Source organism: Oryx dammah, unplaced genomic scaffold (assembly GCF_014754425.2).
Source record: "Oryx dammah isolate SB20612 unplaced genomic scaffold, SCBI_Odam_1.1 HiC_scaffold_14, whole genome shotgun sequence".
Classification (NCBI taxonomy): Eukaryota; Metazoa; Chordata; class Mammalia; order Artiodactyla; family Bovidae; genus Oryx; species Oryx dammah.
This window is the reverse complement of record NW_024070198.1, coordinates 17253975-17266870: the sequence shown is the minus strand read 5'-3', so window position 1 is coordinate 17266870 and position 12896 is coordinate 17253975. Positions and strand designations below refer to the sequence as shown.

The 12896-nt window shown below is 43.4% G+C and overlaps 1 protein-coding gene and 1 pseudogene across 2 annotated transcripts in view; one reads left to right on the top strand and one right to left on the bottom strand.

Annotated features, from left to right (window-relative positions):
* PIK3AP1 (phosphoinositide-3-kinase adaptor protein 1) overlaps positions 1 to 12896 on the top strand; it is a 123362-nt gene that overhangs the window by 45601 nt on the left and 64865 nt on the right. The gene's annotated exons all lie outside the window — the stretch shown is intronic.
* LOC120873747 lies at positions 9114 to 9572 on the bottom strand (annotated as a pseudogene).

Genomic DNA, 12896 nt, shown 5'->3' with positions numbered 1-12896 from the left:
ACTCCTAGCACGGCATTTGGGATTCCTTTCCTGTTCTCTTCTCTCCCATCACCCTCCCTCCCCATGTCACACAGAAGGTGCCTCTCCCCCTTGCTTCCTGTGGTCCATGCACATCATTTGCTCTCATGCCTTTGTGTCCTTACGCTTGCCTTTGCCTCTGCCGGGATAGTCTTTCCAGCCCCATGTCTGCATTCCCTGTGCCTTTCAAGGCCCTACTTGTCACATTTTTGGGGAGACCCTTCTTTGATCCTCTAGTGGCCATAAACTGTGTTTCATGAATCCCTGCTTGTCCATTTGAAGTGATTCCTGTTCTCTTCTGTCTCTGGAAGGTGGAGAGAACCTGTTTCTCTCCTCTGTGGTCTCTCCACTTTCAGTGAAGCTGAAATGTTCTCACTGTGACACTTCCTGGGAGGCCTAGGCTAGGGTTTGAATATTTGTTATTCATTGAAAGGCACTGGATGTTTGTTGAAGGAATAAAGGAATGAATTACTAGTTATTTTATTAATTTAAATGGAAAATATGCTTTTTTCATCAAAAGGGTAATCCCAGCACCCACACCCAAATGCTATTTGCTTTGGTTAAAGTAAATTAACTTCTTCATTCTTCAGGAGGTTTTTCTCAACTTCTCTAAACTTCTGTTATGGTTTTTCATGTGCCAGCACTTTTATAAACAGCTGGAAACACAACTCACTTTATTTCGTTGTATTTATGGTCTCATAATGCTTCCTGGTGTCGCAGAGTTCTCTCAGTTGTTTTGTGCGGAGCCGTATCTTCCCAGTTCAGCTGCCATCTCCTTCAGGCTGATGCTCTCCAGGTATACTCTTGGGAACCCCTGTGCCATCTTTGTCATGCATATTCAGTGGATACTTGCTTGGTGACTAGGAAGTTCAGGCTTCAGAACATTGTATGTTGGACTTTGAGAAATAGTTGTTTTGTGATTTCATCATCGTGGTTTAGATAGGATGGATGCATGTCAGAACAGCTGAGAAATTTCATCCTGAGTGGAGAAGTCTCTGGAAGTTTGTCCAGACCTCAGATAACTCTCTAGACCTCTGCCCCATCTGTGTGGTGGTTAAATGTGGGCCCTGACCCGGGATACAAATGCAAAGGGAACATGGCTCCTTTTCCCTCGTGGGCCACGCTGCCTAGGTTGTTTGACTATTCATTTTTGCTTTCTTCCAAGAACCTTTGTCTTGTCTAGTCAAGGCTATGGTTTTTCCAGTGGTCATGTAGGGATGTGAGAGTTGGACTATAAAGAAAGCTGAGCGCCGAAGATTTGATGCTTTTGAACTGTGGTGTTGGAGAAGACTCTTAAGAGTCCCTTGGACTGCAAGGAGATCCAACCAGTCCATCCTAAAGGAGGTCAGTCCTGGGTGTTCATTGGAGGGACTGATTTTGAAGCGGAAACTCCAATACTTTGGCCACCTGATGCAAAGAACTGACTCATTTGAAAAGACCCTGATGCTGGGAAAGATTGAGGGCAGGAGGAGAAGGGGACAACAGAGGATGAGATGGTTGGATGGCATCACTGACTCAGTGGGCATGGGTTTCGGTGGACTCTGGGAGCTGGTGATGGACAGGGCGGCCTGGCGTGCTGCAGTTCATGGGGTCGCAAAGAATCAGACACGACTGAGCGACTGAACTGAACTGAACTGAAGAAACTTTGAATCTTCTTCACTCTCTTTCATCAGACACAGTGGAATCCTGAGCGCAAAGTGATGGTGTCCTACTTCAAATCAGCCTAGAGACACCCATGATCCTCTGACTGGCCTCGATGACTACTTCTATTTCATCCCATTTTCAGCTTGATTGGTAGAAAGCTCTTAATTCTTAGTTGGAATTTATCTCCTTAGTTTCCTTCTTTGTTCACTTTCTTTTTCCTTGTCATCTAAAACTTGGAGAAAATAATTTGGCATGTTAATGCTACAGGCCTTTTTCCTGCTTTCCCAGCTTTGCTTTACCTTGTTCTAAAAATCACTAATAAATTTAATTTGACAAAATGAAAGCAGTATAGCATAATTCAGCTTTTCCCAAACTTTGGTCATTTGAGAATCCTCAGCTTGGTTTTGGTTTTTTTTTAACACTTTTTTGAGATATAATTTATATGCCATATAATTTATCCATATGCTGCTGCTGCTGCTAAGTTGCTTTAGTCGTGTCCGACTCTGTGCAACCCCATAGACGGCAGCCCACCAGGCTCCCCCGTCCCTGGGATTCTCCACGCAAGAACACTGGAGTGGGTTGCCATTTCCTTCTCCAATGCATGAAAGTGAAAAGTGGAAGTGAAGTCGCTCAGTCGTGTCCGACTCTTCTCAGCCCCATGGACTGTAGCCTACCAGGCTCCTCCATCCATAGGATTTTCCAGGCAAGAGTACTGGAGTGGGGTGCCATTGCCTTCTCCGAATTTATCCATATAGAGTATGCAATTCAGTGATTTGGGGGTATATTGCATTATCAATTTTTTTTAATTGTGACAATATATGTAACATAATATTTGCCATTTTAACCAATTTTAAATTGCAATTTGGCAGCATTAATTACATTCTCAATGTGCAACCATTACTAGTATCCATTTCCAGATTTTTCCATGGTACTTTCAACAATACTTTCTCTAAGTCAATTCCTGTTTTTTCATGTAAATAAATTTATTTTAAAAGGAAAGTTTGCTGCTGTAAATTAAAAACCAATATCTTTGGATAGAAACAAGGTAACTATAAAAATAAAGGCAGTAAAAACAGAAGAGTGATATTAAATTCTGCTAGATACTAATGTCTGCAGAAGCCTGTGGGCTTAGTGCCTTGTTCTGTCCGTGGTTCAGAGGGAGGTAAGCATGTTAAGGAGAAGTTAAAGGCACTCTCTTACCAAACTGAGCCTTTCTTCTTGATATAAGTGAGACTGAAAGGGTTGAAAGGGGACTGCTGTCTTGCATGTGGCTCACTGACAGCGCATGTTTGCTGTGCACTTTGAAATCATCTCCTGTGTACTGGTCACATGGTCCCCAGTGTGGGAAACACTATCAGAGTGCATGAGAGCATGGATCTGGGGGTTAACTTTCTATACAGCATGCACTGTGTGACTTGGACAGTTTATTTCAATTTTGGTGCCCTAGTTTTCTCATCTGTGAAATGGGCAGAATTATTCTAACCTATTAGTTGTGATCAAATAGAATCATCTGTGTCAAGGGTTTTGCCTGGTTTCTGGCCTATAGCAAATGCTCAACAATGGCATTTGTGGTCGTTTTGAAGAATGATACTTGTTTATGGTGGGGTTTCTCTGGTGGCTCAGTGGTAAATGAACCTGCCTGCCAATGCAGGAGACATAGGTTTGATCCCTGGGTCGGGAAGACCCCCTGGAGAAGGAAATGGCAACCTACTCCAATATTCTTGCCTCGGAAATCCCATGGACAGAGTAGTCTGGAAGCAACAGTCCACGGGGTCGCAAAGAGTCAGACACACTTATTGACCAAACAACAACCACCTGTCTATGGTACTTTCCCCAAAGCCTAGCATTACCGTACAAGAGAAGTGAGCTTGTGTATTCTGGGAGGGGGGTAGGGAGAAAATGTTTCAAGATCAGCAAACATCATTCTCTGGCCGTCCTTACCCTTCCTGTCCCTCAGACTATTAAAAAATTGTCCTGATGGAGTGCTAGACAATGTACAGGAAAGAGGCATTCAGGCCTGTGGTCTGAAAACTTGTTTGGAAACTGAGACCGTGCAGCTTCGGGCAGAGGCCCCTGAAGCACACGGAACTCTGACTGGTCCAGCTGGAATTCAGTGTCTTCTGACTTACACTCTATCCTTGGGATGTGCCTGTTGGCCCTGGTGGTGGGTCATGACATACCTCACCAAGGCAGCATCATTCAGAACAAGGCAGGACCACCAGCTGTTGGTGAACAAAAGTCCACGTCATGTCTCTTGAGCTACAGTCAGAACCTCAGACCGGGAATAATGAGTAATGCTGCTTCCTGCCCTCGTCCACATCCACAGAGAAGGCAGGGCACAGTCACCTCGGGGCAAATTCCCATGCTGACCCTTGCTTGCCTGTGGCACAGCCTGGGCTGGGTTACTTTGATCCTTCAGGCACAGTGTTTCCATCTATAAAATAGAATAGGTTGTTGATTTCTATCTCACAGTGTGGATGTAAGAATTAAATGAGATTGTCTAGTAAGGCAGTCACCACAATATTCAATGAATGATAACTTTTATTGTTATCATTGTTAGTAATATTGAGTCTGTCACCCAGCCCTCTTATTAAAATATTGAATAAATGGTAACTTTTATTGTTATCAATATAGTAATAGTCACCAGCCTTCTTACCTTGTATGAGCTTGTCCAGGTGGCTTGGTGTGACTCCAGGTACATAAAGTGAAAGTGAAAGTGTTAGTTGCTCAGTCGTGTCTGACTCTTCGCGATCCTTTGAACTGTAGCCTGCCAGGCTCCTCTGTCTATGGAATTCTCCAGGCCAGAAGGCTGGAGTGGGGAGCTATTCCCTTCTCTAGAGGATCTTCCCGACCCAGGGTTCAAAACCCAGTCTCCTGCATTGCAGGCAGATTCTTTACCATCTGAGCCAGCAGGAAAGCCCCAGATCCAAATACATACACATACTCAATTGATTTCAAATTAATAGTTTCTTTAGACTCAAATAATGGTAAATAACTATTTAGACTCCCTTATAAAGGACAAAAACAATGATGAACCTTTAGTGTGACAAGTTATTTTGATGTTGTTCAAATCTGTATAAACATACTCAACTCCCAATGCTTATTATTCTTTTCCAACTCCAAAAGCAAAACAAATGAGCCAGATTTACATAGTACATGTGGGAAATAAATGCAGGGCAAACTGATTACATTTGTTTTGTCATAGATCATGATCATTTTCTGAAACAGCATCATGAACGTGACACGGGGCTCTGGTGCTTGCTGATTCTGTCAAAGGGCCTTGTACAGCTCCCCTGTGTTATTGGGGGACTTACCTCCCGCCGCATTACTCCATGTGAAGTGGTATGTGGGGAAACCGTCTTGTGTTCACTTGGCACAAATGCCTCATGTACATGTCATCCTGCCCCCGTCTTCTTTCCTCGTTAGCCCCTGACAGTCAGCTTAGCATGACCTAGCTGCAAAATGATTACACACACACACACACACACACATACGCGTGCATGCACACATGGGCACCACAGTCCTGTGGCTGGGCCCAATTATCATTATTATTATTCTAATGTTTGTTTATTGCTTGTACCAGATCCTAGTTGCGGCGTGTGGGGTCTTTGACCTTCATCGTGGCATGCAGGGTCTTTAGCTGTGGCATGAGGTACCTGGTTCCCTGGCGAGGGAGCTCCCTGCATTGGGAATGCAGAATCTTAGCCGCTGGACCGCCAGGGAACCATTTATAATATGGTCACCTGGATGATCTGGAATGTCTGCATCACAGTTTAAAGGCACTGTCATCTAAATGAAAAGTCCAAGCGCTCATTCTTGTAAGGACTATATCTGAGGACTTTTGGCAGATACCAGTTTTGAGAAGCATTGATTCACACCCTACCTAGATCCCCCAAATGTTTGAAGCAACCTCCAAAATTAAACACAATATAAAAAAGAAAAATGGCAAGAGCAAGACCTGGATGAAAGTGTTAACGGTGGTTAAGAACCAGAATGGAAACCGAGCTACCTGGCAGCAAGGGCGGAAAATGAAACACACCATGTTAGCTTGTGCTGATGAGAGAAAGCAGGCAAGTTCTCTGGAGAGACAGACTTTCTGCCACTGAATTCAAGGAGTGTTTTGCCACATGGGTCCTTTATAGATGAGCTAGATACACAAAGTCTTTTTCTATACTTTTTCCATGGTTTCTCCAGGCCTCATAAAAGCTGAGAGGAATATTGTTAAATTTTAAAGCAATAAAGACACTATCGTTGGTGTTAGTGCTGGAAGGTCTTGTGGTCTTCATAGAACTGTTCAGCTTCAGCTTCTTTGGCATTAGTGGTTGGGGCATAGACTTGGATTACTGTGTGTTGAATGATTTGCCTTGGAAATGAACCGAGATCAATTCTGTCATTTTTGAGACTGCATCAAAGTACTGTATTTCAAACTCTTTTGTTGACTATAAAGGCTAGTCCATTTTCTTCTAAGGGATTCTTGCCCACAGTAGTAGATACAAAGGTCATCTGAATTAAATTCACCTATTCTCACCCATTTTAGTTCACTGATTCCCAAAATGTTGATGTTCATAAACTCCAGGAGACAGTGAAGCACTGGGAAGCCTGGCAGGCTGCAGTCCATGCGGTCACAAAGAGTCAGATATGACTTAGCGATTGAACAAGAATACTGTTGGTGTCTTGATAATATTTTAACTGGGGAGGATCCCTGGGGTTTTCAGTGTTTTGTTTTCACTCAAACATTTATTTGAGTCTCAGGACAGTAAGGATAGTATTATCGTCACTGTGGGGAGGGAGTGAGAGGAATTTACATGTGTAAGTGGGAAACTTTGGTGCCATCTCACTCTTTCAGGTGGGTTTCGATGGTGCTTTTGTCTGGCTTGGTATTTCCTTCAAAGGAAACTGAATCTGCTGCAGGGGTTGGACCCTGACCCTGTCCACAGTGGGCTGGGAAGAGGCCAATGTGGCTGAAGAAATGAAAGTGATGCTCAGTTGGGGCCACCAGAACTGCCCTGCGGAGTGAATGGCATCCTGCCTGACTTCTTGAAATGAATTAGCCTCCAGCAGCTTGTTCATTTCAGGTGACTAAATGAATAGACCTACTAGAAGGAGTTGTTTCTAGGGCCAACCTGAACACTGGAGAATGTCTGCCACGTGCTGTACTATTAGGACCAATCTCATCATAAATGACGCCAAGCTGATGAAGGGATTAGTCAAAAGACTTAGCTGCTATTTTTCTCTCTGCCCATCTTCACCTTTCCCCATTATCAAAGTGCTTTCTCACTGTGGACAATATGAAAATGTATGAAGGGCTGGAAGGTAGAAAAGATGGCGGGAAGGGTCATGCACAGTTTACCCACACATTTTCTTTTTTAAAAAAATTAATTTAGTTTAAGTGGAGGCTGATTACAATGTTGTGATGGTTTTTGCCATACATTGGCACCAATCAGCCACGGTATCCACACATTTTTTTTTCTTCTTCTGACTTTTTTTTTATTTTTCAATTTTTGGTTGCACCGGGTCTTTGTTGCTGTGCGAGAGCTTTCTCTAGTTGCAGAGAGCAGAGGCTACTCTCTAGTCGCAGTGTGCGGGCTTATCATTGCGGTGGCTTCTCCTGCTCCGGTGCATAGGCTCTGCAACATGCAGGCTCCAGTCGCTGCAGCCAGACTCAGTGGTTGGGGCACACCATCCCAGTTGGAGGGCTTCCCTGGTATCTCAGACAGTAAAAAGCGTCTGCGACAATGCAGGAAACCCGGGTTCGTTCCCTGGGTTGGGAAGATCCCCTGGAGAAGGAAATGGCAACCTACACCAGTACTCTGGCCTAGAAAATCCCATGGACAGAGGATCAATGTTCCTGGACCAGGGATTGAATCTGCGTCCCCTGCAATGGCAGGAAGATTCCCACCCACTGCACCACTGGGGAAGTCCTCTTTGACCTTTTAAAATGCACTTTCCTTTATATAACTAGTATCTTATACTCTGAGATGTATGATTTTACATTCTGCTCTTTTTGCTTAACATGTCATAAACTTTTACTTAAAATAATATTTAAAGTGAAATATACTTTTAATATTCTTTTATCAGACAGGTTGTTCTTTGTTTCTCAGAGATACAAAGAATGATTTAGCAGATATCTTGGTTCATTATCTCTGTCTACATTTTGAACATTTATTTTCCTACCTTAAGAGAGATTTCTAGAAGTAGAATTGTGTGGCCAAAGACATGAACATTGTGAAGACTTGCTCTCTCTCTGTATATGGTCACATGGCTTTCCAGAAGGGTGTGCCAGTTTATACTTTCTTCAGCAACTAGTAAGAGTACCTGTCCTACCTGACCTTTGAATATTTCCTAATTGGAAAAATGTGAAATAACAGTATATTATTTTTATTTGCATTTCCATGATGATTAGTGATAATGAATGATTTAATTTTTCTGAATGGGGAGGTAAGTTTTGTTTCTTCCTTTGTGAATTATCTACTTATTTGGCTTTGGGTATTTTTAAAGAGATTTCTATGATCTCTTCATATATTAAGGAGATTGTCCCCTCGGCCTATTTATTTCAAATTTTCAACCAGTTTGTGGTTTGCCATTGAATTTTTGGTAACAGCTTTATTGATATATAATTCACATAGCAAACAATTTACCCATTTATTGTATACAATTCTATGATCTTCTTTGTATCTTCACAGACCAGTTCAACTGTCACTATGATCAATTCTAAAATATTTTCATCACCTCAAAAAGAAACTTCACACCCTTTAGCTGTTATCTCCCAACCGCCCCACCCCTTCCCAAGAATCCCCAGCCCAAGGCAATTACTAGTCTATTTTCTGTTTTTATGGATGTGATGATTCTGGACATATCGTATGTTTGAAATCATGTAATATGTGATCTTTTGTGGCTGGCTTCTTTCACTCAGAATAATGTTTTCAACATTCATCTATGTTGTAACATGTATTAGTATTTTATTATTCTTTTTTGTGGTGAATAATTTGTCAACCCATTCATCAAAGAATGGGTAATTTGGGTTGTTTCCACCTTTGACTATTATGACTAATGCTGCTAAATCATTACAATTTTATTTTTAATTAAATTTGTTTACCTAAGTTTTAAATTAATGTCATCAATGCTATTGCTTGTTTCAATTGTGTTTTACAGTTGTTTTTAAGATAGACAAATCTTTTCTCAAAACAACGATAAAATTTTTGCCTGTGTTTTGATATACTTTTATCTTTTTAAAATTTGTTTTACTGTTCATTTCCATCTATAATCCATCTAAATTTTCTTTTGGAGTATATAAGAATTCAGATTCTAAACAGTCTCTCTGTCCTTCTATGTCCATCCCATATAGCTAAATTTTTTCAGTACCACCTGCTGAGGCATCCTTTTCACCAACCAATTTCTTTACTCTGTACTGATTTTTAGTGCTTTCTTTATCACATATTTGGGTGTTTTTGTTTTTTGTTTTTTTGGTGATCCAATAACTTTTGGACAATTAGCAGTTAATTTTCATCCACATTAACTGTAGATTTTTGAAAGCTGTGACAGGCACATAGGTAACCAAACTATGGTTTGTTTGGTGAATGTTTTCTGACAAGTGCACACAAATAGGGTATGGGGCATTCCTTATTCCGTTGGCCCAAACAGGGTTGTTGAGCCTTGTGTCAATGTGCACACCTAGGGTTCCCATATCCTTCATGGCAAATTTCTAGATTTCTTTGAGTGCCCGGGGGGCACACTTCTTGAAACCCACTCCAAGGATGAGCTTGTGAATGTTGATAGTGGATTCTTTTGTCACTCCGTTGATGGCAGGTCGGCCCTTTTTCTTCTCGCCGCCCTTCTTTGTGGGAACCATCCTGCAGGGGTGGGGTTGGAAAGAAAGTGCAAGGGATTGTCACTTATTAAGTTTTTGTGAGAATGAAACTTGGTTTGGGTGTTGTCTATTGTATTTAATTGCTCTGTTAAATTTTTTTTATACATTTAATATAAAATAAGACTATCCTTTATTGTTTTTGTAAACTTTAGTAGAAGACAGAAAACCTATATAAATGGAATTTTTCTAGATAGGAAACACTGTGGCAACTACAACTTAAAATTCAGTGCAGGGAGGGCGTGTGGCCTGTACTTTACATTTTATTTGAAAGTCAGAAAAATTTGTGATTATTGTTTTAGTCAAATTTTCTACTTATTTTGAAACATTTTTGATAGTTTATATATTTTCTGTAAAAATTGTATTAAAATTAAAAAAAAACTATTAGCAACAAGTTTTCACATCAGTATGTTTCTAAAATTTTCTCCATATTTGTTATCATCTCTTTCTCGTTTGGCTTATTTCTATTTCTCTATTCTTTTCTTATTGTATTTATTAGAGCCTTAATTCTTTGGCTAGCCAACTAACTGGGTCAGTAATTTGGGAGAAATGAAGAGATTTTCTTTTTTGAAGCAATAGACCGTACTATGAGTCTGCTACTGCTGCTGCTAAGTCACTTCAGTTGTGTCCGACTCTGTGCGACCCCACAGACGGCAGCCCAAAAGGCTCCCCCGCCCCTGGGATTCTCCAGGCAAGAACACTGGAGTGGGTTGCCATTTCCTTCTCTAATGCATGAAAGTGAAAAGTGGAAGTGAAGTCGCTCAGTCGTGTCCGACCCTCAGTGACCCCATGGACTGCAGCCTTCCAGGCTCCTCTGTCCATGGGATTTTCCAGGCAAGAATACTGGGGTGGGGTGAAGGCAGTTATATCTGTACAATAAATTAGAATGGGTAGTTGGCAAAAGTTGGTACCCACTCAGGTAGTATCTAAACAATCCTAGATCCATAAGTAGATCCAGGGAGTTTCTTGCAGTTTTAAGTGACTGATGAATGTTGTAAGTCAATGAGGTTATTTTATCATCCAGAAAGAACCATAGAAATGAAAAACTGATGTTTAGGCATCGAATGATACAAAACTAAAGCTTGATGTGGTGTTATATAGTTATTAACAGGAAGAATATTAATTGTCCCTGATTTTTTGGCTCTTTCTTTCACAAGTTCCGTGGTGGGTGGGAGTGTGTCTGGGTAGCATGTGTAGCTCTGTTCATGGGGATGGGCCCTGGCCATTTTGATAGTGACCGGTCAAGAAGGGCTTCCCTCATAGTTCAGTTGGTAAAGAATCTGCCTGCAATGCAGGAGACCCCAGTTCAATTTCTGGGTCAGGAAGATCTGCTGGAGCAGGGATAGGCCGCCCACACCAGTATTCTTGCACTTCCCTTGTGGCTCAGCTGGTAAAGAATCTGCCTGCAATGCAGGAGACCTGGGTTCGATCCCTGGGTTGGGAAGATACTGTGGAGAAGGGAAAGGCTACCCACTCCAGTACTCTGGCCTCGAGAATTCCATGGATCATATAGTTCATGGGGTTGCAAAGAGTCAGACATAACTGAGCGACTTCCACTTTTCACTTTCAAGGAGAAAATGTTGTGGAGAAGGGCAGATCCGGCAGAGAAAATGTCAGCCTTCCGTTAACTTGGCTCAGATGGCATGGAGGTGGAAAGACTACTGCACTTAGCCTTTTTGAAGGGGTCGAGGGGCATTGGTTGTTAGCACTGAGAGCGGAGTTAGTAGGCCTGAAAGGAAAGGAGAGATAGAGAAGATTATGGCTCTGGCACAGAGTGAGAAACAGTACCTGTCTCCTTAGGACTCAGCACTAACTTCTGCCTGGTTTCCCATTGTGCTAACAAGGTCAGAGACCAGGCTGCACTCGGCCCCGCCTTCTGGACTAGTGCATCTTGGGTGAAGTCACAGAGAGGGACCAAGCGGCGGGAGGACCTGCCTCACTGTCCGTCACACTCTGGACCTGTATGTAGACATCTGTCAGAACCCATTTCAGGCTCCAGGACCAGACCCCTGCCCAAGGCTACGGAGCTTTTAAGTTGCATATCTGGGAGGCCTTGGGCCCTCCCCTGGCCTGGGCAGGTTCCGGAGACCCTTGCCTCACAGTTATAGCCCTAGGACAAGGTGGTGATGGGTTCCCCACACCTGCTCTGGCACCTCAGCCTTCATGGTGGTGGGAGCACAGCCCTCCCCTGGCATGACCTGGGATCTAGAGAGCAAGCCTGTGTTACAGCTTTCTTTGGGGACATATCGGTGGCCTAATCTGCCATCCCAGCTTTCTCCCAGGATGGATGTCACTCCTTCCATGGGAGGCCAGCCTGCCGGACTCAGCCAAGTTAACCTCTCTCCAGCCCTTCTAGAAGATGGGCTCTCTGAAGGCAGGATGGGTGTTTGGTTCACGCTTGTGTTCTTACAGCTCCTAGCACAGTTCTTTGGCTCTGTTGGTGGTTTAGAAATGGAGAAGAACAAGCCTGAGGAAGGGACTAGATGGACCTTCCTGTTCCTCGCAGCCGTTCTTAACCGTTTTGTTCCTCTTTGAGGATCTGATGAAGCCCTGGACTATCTCCAGGGAAGTTTAGGCAAATGCACACACAGGCACACACACAGGCACACACACAGGCACACACACATGCACACACACAGACACACAGAGGCTTCCACACAGGCACCCTGTCAGTTGTTGAGCCCTGGTTAAGAGTCCCTGCTTTAGACCTCTGGGAGGTTGCATCTACCCCCATCTCAGCATCATCTCATTCCATGCCATACTCTATCTGCATACCCCTGCTCACTTGCTCCAAACCCAAGCACGCTCCAGTCTTCCCATGGCAGGGGTGTTGGCTGTGATACTGATTTGGGACCCAGTGACACTCTACGGTTTGTTGAACGTGATTGCCTTTTACCACTGTCCTGGAGGGAGTAGGCTGGGTAGCCATGACCTTGAGGAAAAATGACTTCCTGGAAAGCACAGGTTTTACCTGATGTTCAAAAGATGGCCTTTAAGTGGACCACCTATTCTTGACACCCCTCCCCTTGAGGAGAAGGGGCCTCTTTCCTCACAGTCACCAGAGCCAGCCCTGCAAGAAGTCCAGAGGTAAAGCCTGCAGAGGTCTGTTGTTTGCGACCAGACCTGCCAGCCTCAGACAGCAGCCCGCCCCAGACGTCTTGGCCTTTCTCTCCACCATCGTCTTCCTGCTGTCACCCGATCCTCATGGCCTCCATGGGGGTTGACTTTTCCCCAGGAGGTCCTCTTTCGTGATTTCCTGAGTCACTCCCCTCAGCTTGTGTTTGTTTGACATTCGGAGCCATTTCCTATTTGGTAACGTTTGGGGTTTTAATGAGGCTGGGACATGCCCGGCTCCGCTTCCTTTCCTTTC